The sequence below is a fragment of the Aulostomus chinensis genome, chromosome 9 (genome assembly GCF_037954235.1).
Source record: "Aulostomus chinensis isolate RoL2024-O1b breed Wild chromosome 9, RoL_Achi_v1.0, whole genome shotgun sequence".
NCBI lineage: Eukaryota > Metazoa > Chordata > Actinopteri > Syngnathiformes > Aulostomidae > Aulostomus > Aulostomus chinensis.
In genome coordinates, this window is record NC_141328.1 from 4158016 (window position 1) to 4166558 (window position 8543).

Sequence of the window (8543 nt, forward strand, 5' to 3'; positions counted from 1 at the left end):
AAAGATATTAAATAATAACTTCTTTTAACATTGTGATAATTACGGAAAATAAACAGATTATTTGAAAAGAAGCCAAAACCAAGACTAAAAAAAGAAAATCATCTCACATTTACAGTTTAATCGTAAATATAACCACAATTTACCATGAACATATTTCATTATAAATGCTTTGTTTTTACTTTATTTTTATTTTTATTTATTTTTTAATGGCAGCAATGAGCTTCCATACAGTTCAGGTGCGGGGACAAAATTAATTTTCCTGGCACTTTGACTCCATTCACCTTGTTTCTGGACATATAAAAGTGTCCATGGGGATGTTTTTGACAACAACCACTAGAATCCAGGTATGACGTGGTGTTGTAGACACGCGGCGATGAGGACATTCGTCATACACGGAAACTTGAGACCCACTCAGAGTTTGCAGAGACGAGGACAGTTATTAATGGTTGTGTTCCACTTCAGGTGATCTTGAGGACGCAGAGCGAAGATGTTTGGTTCTCTCACCAGCGGAGGGAGTCTGACACCCGGAGACTCTCCTCTTCTCTCAGGTCGTCCACAAGCGACCTGGAACACAGCTGTACAGGTAAAAAGTGGGCAGTGAATATTATTTTCTTTATTATTCAGGACCTTTACTGACATGTCAAGTCATTAAAAAGTGTTGAAGCTTGTATGTCATTTCAGCTCATAGATGATTTTAGATGATTCTGAGCCATAAAATATTTTCCCTTTTTTTTTCTTAACCACTACTGCATGTTCAAATTAAAACTGCAGTATACGTCCAACTTTTTTTTTTTCTTGTTCCATAGCCCAAATGCGTAAGTTATACCATTAAAAGACACCGTTTAACTTAATCAGGCCCATGAACTGAAATTCCACTCCAGAGTCAACAGAGCTGCCTGCTAACCTTAACATGCGTGGTCTTTCCTGCTCTCTAAAGCCGGCTATGGAGCCACCGCTGGTCCTCGGCCAAATCCACAATCCAATCACAGTCAAAGTACATTTTGAAATGAACTAAGCATTTTGCTAAGTTTGGACTTTCTGGCTTCGAGAAGAGCTAAGTTACAGCGGTTACATAACATGTTCAGGCTAAGCAGCACAAGGTCGGTTCATTTCATCACTGGCACTTCGAGACAAGAGTTAGTTTCCAGCTTGGAAACATCTTACCCGCCGCTCCCAGTGGAACAGAGAGACCAGCGTGAATGTGCTACAGAATAAACCACAAGCTGTCCTGATGGGAGGGGCTCATACAAAAGAGAGGAACCATGTTTGATTCATATCCAACCTTCAGGCCGAGGCGACCACGTCAACAAGGTCGCCACTTTCCTTGACAGAGCAGCAAACTCCTGCCGTACAATTTGGGCCAAAGGTCAGTTGAACCTCTGTGTCATGTTGGTTCAAGCCGGGGTTCCTAACCTTTGCTGCTTTGGGGCCCTCCTTCTCATACAAAAAAACAAGTTCTAGTTTGTTTTGGCTAATCTTTCTCTTCTACTTACCTGTTTGAAGCTCGGAATCCAGCGGGAGTCCAGTGTGTTGTCTTCAGATGCTGCTTCAGTTTGGAGGGTTTTAGCGTTTGAGTTAGCGCATCAAGCCTCATGCCACAATCTGGGATTTGGGCTCTGCATTAACACCTCCTTAAAAAAAAGAAGAAAAAAATAGCAAATATATTGTAATCCAGATGGGGTTTTTTTACCACACCACAGCCAAACGCTAACCAGCCAGCACGCCAAACTGAGCATCTGGGAGTCCAGTACCAAGCTGCTTTAGGCTACGGTTTTAACAGATAGCTTTGCTTCTTGTAGCCAGCTGCTGTTAGCCAGTTAGCTCCGTTAGCTGTGTAACTAACATTAGCAGTTTATCTGACTCAGTCCCAGGAGGCCTCACAAGAAAACCACCTCAGTACTGCAACTTTGTTCCTCGTTGTCAAACTGGCCTCTGTCAGCCATCTGTGTCTCAGCTCTAATCGTGCGTAGCTAGCAGTTTTAGCATTTAGCCTGTCACCTGTAGCTCCCAGCTAGCACAGTTACAAAGGCCTCGACACTACTGGCCACTGCAACAAGTCCCTCCCTAGTTACTCGATTCTCAGGAGAAATATTACTCTGCCCTCAGTTTCTGCTGGATATTAAACATAAAATTGCTCTCCTATTTTTAGATTAATGTTCTACTTTTCCATAACAATAACTTTCCTCTCATAAAGCGAGCTTTAGTCAGAAACCATTTCACGGCCCAGTAGAGTGCACTCACAGCCCACCCCAGGGGCCCCACCCCAGGGGTTGAGAAACATTGGAGGCTAAACTGCCCTTGCTGGTGTGCTTGGATGCAGAGGGATGTTTTTAAATAACAGCAACACTTGACATGGAACAGCACCGAATATGAACAAGCTAGTGCAGGTGAATTGTTTACTACTCACTGGTATGGCTCTGTGTAAACGTTGGAATCTGGCAATGACATGCCCCTCTCAGAAACATCGCGAAGCATGAACACACACACCCTCTGGCACTATTTATAGCCCTGTGGACTTGGAATGCTTTGATTTGTCTTAACACCCACAAAAGAGAAGCTGCAGATGTGTTTCCCTGCCTCAGCCCACGATCCCTAATGACTCCGGTTAATTCCTCCCAAAACAAACGAGCAAAACCTCCAAAATCTCTAAAGGACAGCTTACATTAAATACACATTTAACTGATGCAACAAGTTGTTGTTGTTGTTGTGGACCAAGTTGTAATGGGAGGAGTGAGTTTTCTGTCCACTAAAATGCTGAATAAGATAGTTCCACTTTGTTTTGACAACCAAATATTGACTTCTTTGGATCCATATTGTGTTGATAAAAGATACAGAGAGATGTTGAAGTTGTGAAATACTGTAGGATGGAATTGGAAACCTGGACCAGACAGAAAATACCGTTGACTTGGGGGGGGGGGGGGGGGGTGATATTGTTTCATGGGATTTCATGAGGCTGCGCTGAAAAGGGAAAAATCCATGAGCACGTCTGCCACTTTTCCACTCGACTTAGGACACTTGAATTCTTTTTAAAAACATTTGAGTATCGATCAGAATCCTGTTACATAATGAGGCGGGTTCACCCAACCAGGATGTATGCAGTTTCCATATTGATGGAACATATTAGTTCATACAATTTGGAAAAAAGAAGGAAAATGTTTTCAGAGGATCTCAAGTTGTGGCAGGAAGGAAATAAGATTCCTTGTTGCACAATGTGTGCCAGCACTGCCCAAACTGGAATCCTGTCAGCCGGCGTCTCAGCTGAAGGGCTGCTTGTGTAACGTCTCATCATCATTAAACAAATATAACAACATTTAAAAGATGCTATCTATGCTCCTCTTAAACAGCACATTTGAATTACATCGACTCCAGTGTTGCAACACTTTTCTTCTTTTTTTTTTCCCCTCCTACAGTCAAACATGTTTTTTGTTTTTAGTTACATGACATGAGTCATGTACAGGTTTTTGGTTTCCATCGATGATGAGAGCAAGATAATCAAGATAAAAAAAGATGATTGGTCCACATTCCTCTTCACAATGATGCTCTTGTTTTGGGCTGAACTGACAGTGAGAGAACTGCTGGTCCTCAAGAATGATTGATTGAATGAAATTCTGAATGTAAGGATACGGGAGACACTGAGTCTAAGGGATGACATGGAAACACTTGCATCCAACGAGGTCTCTTATGACATAATACAAGACAGACAGTGACACAACATTTAGATATTCCTATACAAAGCACAAAAATAATCCAGAATACCTTAAGATAAAAAAAAAAACCTCTGATAATGATCTTACTTATCTTAAAGGACATTCCACGTATAGAAGATGATATGAAACACAAGTACAAGACACAGTGTGCACATGACCTTCAGTTGTCTGTTTAACCAGCGATCCTAAACCAGTCAACCGATAAAACCAGTTCATCTGCTTGATCGCGGGAGAAGAACAAATTACGTGTCAACTAATGCCTGGGGGCAGCAGCTCCACACACTGAGCTCCATCCAGTATTTTTACTTTACATGGGAAAATCGTTTATCTTTGTTTGGACACTTTGGTTGGTTCCAGCACGTCGGCAAAGACTTGGCCGAGTGGAGCAGCCGTTTTCCTGTATCTTCTGTGTTAATCATTGCTAAGATAAGTTAGGATTCTTTTTCACTGTGGACACGCTCATTTTCTCTGGTGCAGTGATGTCACCGTTCTTACTGTCACTCAGACACTTGAAAGTCCTCATGAGGGGGCAGGTTGCGGTGGTTGGTACACCGGACGACAGCAGGAGTCAGATGTTTGAGTCCCATGTCACAACACTCGGTTTCACATCAATGACCAGTGATGTTTTCCTAACCAGGTGTGTCTGTTCTGTCAGAATAATGTCCCTTAAAGCTTAGACTCCCCCGTGGAGCAGATCGGAGCCTAGCATCAGTTCTTAAATGCCCGCAGCACAGAGTTCAGTACGAGGACTGTAGAGAAAGCTGTGGCTGCAGGTACTCGGGGCCACTTTCAAACGCCAAAATCAATTTGGAATCGAGGTGTCAGGGCAGTTTGATGCACCTCAAAATGCTCTAACTTCACATTCAGCAATCTTTAAACAGCCAATGTTCTTCAAAACCTTCCGGTCAGACATTCCACGTTCGGGCCGTAAAGCATCTAAATCTGACGCCTGTGTTACAGTAGCCAGAGAAAACCTCGCTCCTGAGACGTGCTGCAATAGACGATAGCACCCCGAGGTTTTAGCCATCTTGCAACTGTTGCCGGGGTAACAACCAGTTATATTTGACTTTGTATTATGGATTCTTATTGGTCAGTGAGTCTTTCTCTGGCACGTAAGTCCTGGCTGGGATCTCAGAACAATGCCAGTGCGAAACAATTGTCCCAAGAGGACCACGAATGAAGCGTCGTCTAGATATCTGTCAGGGACGTGATATAATGCCACAGCTATTGTGGCAATGTGTTGCAATGCGTGACAGAATCTAGAGACCACATTGCTCCAATATGACAAAATTGTCTGTATTTTGCAGAAGTTATAACAGTTAGCTTCAGTGGCTAGCAAGCTAAAGTTGCAGCTAATTTCCTTAGAGCTGTGACTGCTGTGTTTCCATGACTGCCCGATGGGTTTCATGTTGTTGGCCAGGGCACGAAAGTCCGTGAGGGGACTGCAGTGCGTGTCGGTCATTGCCACCCGACACAACGTAGACTGAGGAAGCGTCACACTGGTGCGTCAGCCTCGTGTGCCATGATTGAGAGCTTCAGTTCTGTGCTGGATGACAAAACCCTGGCCTGTTTGGGCCTGTAGGCCTGACTAGACCTTAATTTTAACTTTCTGGTTACGTTAAGGAACCAAAAAACTTGGTGTGGTTTAGGGAGAGATCATAGTTTGACTCATTCCTCAATGCGCATCACTTCCTGGGAGTGATCGAGCCAAGTGGGCGCCGTTCTCCACGCCTCAAGTCCATGTACCATTAAATGGTTTCGAAGCTGTTATTTTAAGGTACAATTGCATCATGTTGCTTTCAAAGGGACATAGTTTTGCCTTGAAGTAAGGCAACATCCAAGTGCTTGAAACCGTTGAAAAAAATAGATTTGATTTTTAAACATTACAACAGACTGGTGTCCTGATTAGCACCCGGTGCGTGCTAGCAGTAGCTCCATTCCCTGGAAGGGCAAGAGAATGGGAGAGGGTTAGAACAAAATGACGAGTAAATGGGGGTTTTTACATCAATTAAATGGGGGTATTACCATTAGATGAAAGGTCTAATCAGAGTTAAAGGAAATCAAAGAAGTTTAATATACCTGGCATGTAAGAGAGTGGATAAAATACCCAAATGGAGGCAAAGGTCCTCGCTTCCCTTTGCCCCCTGAAACTCCTTTGAAACATTTCCATGAGACACGATGCAATGTGCCATTTCCATATCATTTTTCCACTGCTTGGGCTTAAAAGCTCAGTCACACATGTTACACTTGGAAAACTGAAAGAGGGCAGCGCTCTAACCCAGACGACTCTACCTCAATGAGCTGTTTTACAGTGATGGAAATTACTGCATGAACTCGGAAAAAAACGGAAGTGCAAACTCGGCCGTCTGGACACAGGCAGTTTTCCTTTCTTAAGCGTGTGCCGTATTCTTTTACTCATTCATAATTTGGGTTGCATAATAGTTCCATAACAGTGGAGGAATTTACATCTGGTGGACAAGGCTGTTGGATGGTTACCTCCAAAATGTAGGAGCTCGGAGCGCTGCGGTTACAGACTCATTGCCGTCACCTTGTTCACCCGACAGTCAGCAGCACAAGCTCCCTCACTCAGACTAATCTACGTCTCGATTCAAAACAGACCCTCTGATTACACCCACCCCATCTCAAGTACAAACATTTTCCTATGAATGGCGTCCGGCGAGACAAGACTGATGTGAGCACAGACGCTGCTCGGCTGAGGAAATACTCTGAAGTGAATATATTTGGAAAAAGCAGGTGGCTCTGACCCGGTCTCAAAACCCTGACAGCTGAATCTAACACTGTGAAATGTATGTGATAGAAACTGGAATTAAGGGCTCTTCATTCTCTTTACTGCCAGATGTTTCATGAGAAGACCGAAGTCACGACACGCATGCTCTGAGATGAAGTTAGCCTAGGTGAGTGGGAAGTTAGCTTAGCTTCGCGGTAGCTCTGGAAACGGTAAAATTGCTCTTTATTTATGGGATAAAGATTCACCTGAAAACAATTTAACAGCAACCCGACGCTCTTAGATCCACTGTAACATGTCTAAAGCAACCTTAAGCAAGTATGAATGGTGTATTCTCACACCAACTATAGCTCGTAAGAGGCTGTGGGATCTTTCTACTATCATGAATAGAGGTTATGTTCTATGATCGAAGCGAAGTAAAATCTGGTCAACTGGACGTAAGTTTATCTTGAAGACGTTTCACCTCTCATCCGAGAGGCTTCTTCAGTTCTAGTGAAGAGTGTGGAAGCTCCAGCTTATGTTCTATGCTACTCCCTATGTTCAGTCCACCGCTCCTCATAAGCGCCTCTCTGACAAAAGAGTATTTGAATATGCATCATTTATGCTGTGAGTTTTATCAGAAGAGCAGCAGATAAGAAATAAAATCTAAGTAACATCACTTTGTTGGTTAACTGCACATTTATATGTGTAGTGAACAGCAGATATTTGTCCAAGTGCAGTTGACAAAAAGACCTACAAAACATGACCTTATTTAGTGTTTATAGTCATTACCGGGTCACGCCACCTTCATCCAGTGTGCATGTCTCGTTTGTGAAAAAAAATCCATCTCCTGGGTTTCAAAAAAGTCACTAGAAAAGCATTTAATGGGAAGAATTGGGAACGTTTTGTGGATATTATTATTCTTACACATCCAGCAGTGCTGTGTCAACAAAACATTTGCCTGCTCATAATCTGAAGCATGACTCAGACAGTCTGAGCATTCAGACTCTGCACTTAAGGAATCATCATCTTCACTGTTAGTCAAAAATAATCTTGTGATAAAAAGGTTCCATGTCTGGGACAAAAAAGAAGAAAAAAAAGAATAAGTGTATGTCTGTGTCTGCGTGACCTCTGGCCTCGCACACTTCCCTCCACAACACAAGCAGCTGATGAATTTTTGTTTGTGGAAATAAATACGAGAGTCTATATTTTTGGTATCCAACTGGAAACCACATATTTGAATAAGAAGATGTTGTTATGGACTTTCTTCATATGGCACCTGGCAAACAATTCAAAGTTCCTACAAAAGATTAAAATGAATTTAAAAAAAAAAAAACCCAACAACCCAAGTTTAAAGTTGATTTAAAGACAAAACTAATCCAAAATATCAGTCTCCCCCTTCCCCTGACCTGACATCTTGCCTCAACAGGGGGCCGCTCCACTGGACTACAGGGGCCAGTCTATGTGGTGGTCTTGTTCAGCTGTTTTTCCACTCAAGAAGATGCAGCAGATTTCCATTTGGAAATGGAAATAGATAGTAGCCTCTCTTCTTTCAGTGGGAACAATGGAATTCTCTATATTCCACATTCAAAACGTCATGGTCTCTTGATTTAGCTCTAAACAGATTTTAAAAATATATATATATATAAAAAAATAAAACAAAACGCTGGAGCTCTCTGCTCTGCAGCCTGACTGGAAGACGAATTTAACTCTGTGCTAAATACGTTTCATGAAGTATATCCTGTTATCAAACTTAAGAACTATTTTCATTTTGTCTGCCCTCCCTCTCTCCTAGTGTCCTACAGTAATTTCTTCATCCCTACAATGAAGTTCTTGTGTGCTACTGTCTGAGAGAAGCCACAGAAATGCCTTGGCTCAGGAGCCGGAGACGTCATGGATTCCTGAGTGCGGGGCTTTGCAGGAAAGCCCTGAGTCTCCGACATGGACCGGCTCCAGGTTTCCATGGCAAAGGGGCACAAACAGGAGGAAACACTGAGGGAATCCCGTTATTTTACAGCATTGGACCATTATAAACACCCAGAGCGGGGAAGGAAGCCGTTCTTGATACTAATCCTTACAGAGCTCGAGGAAGAGGGACTCGTACTAGAAGT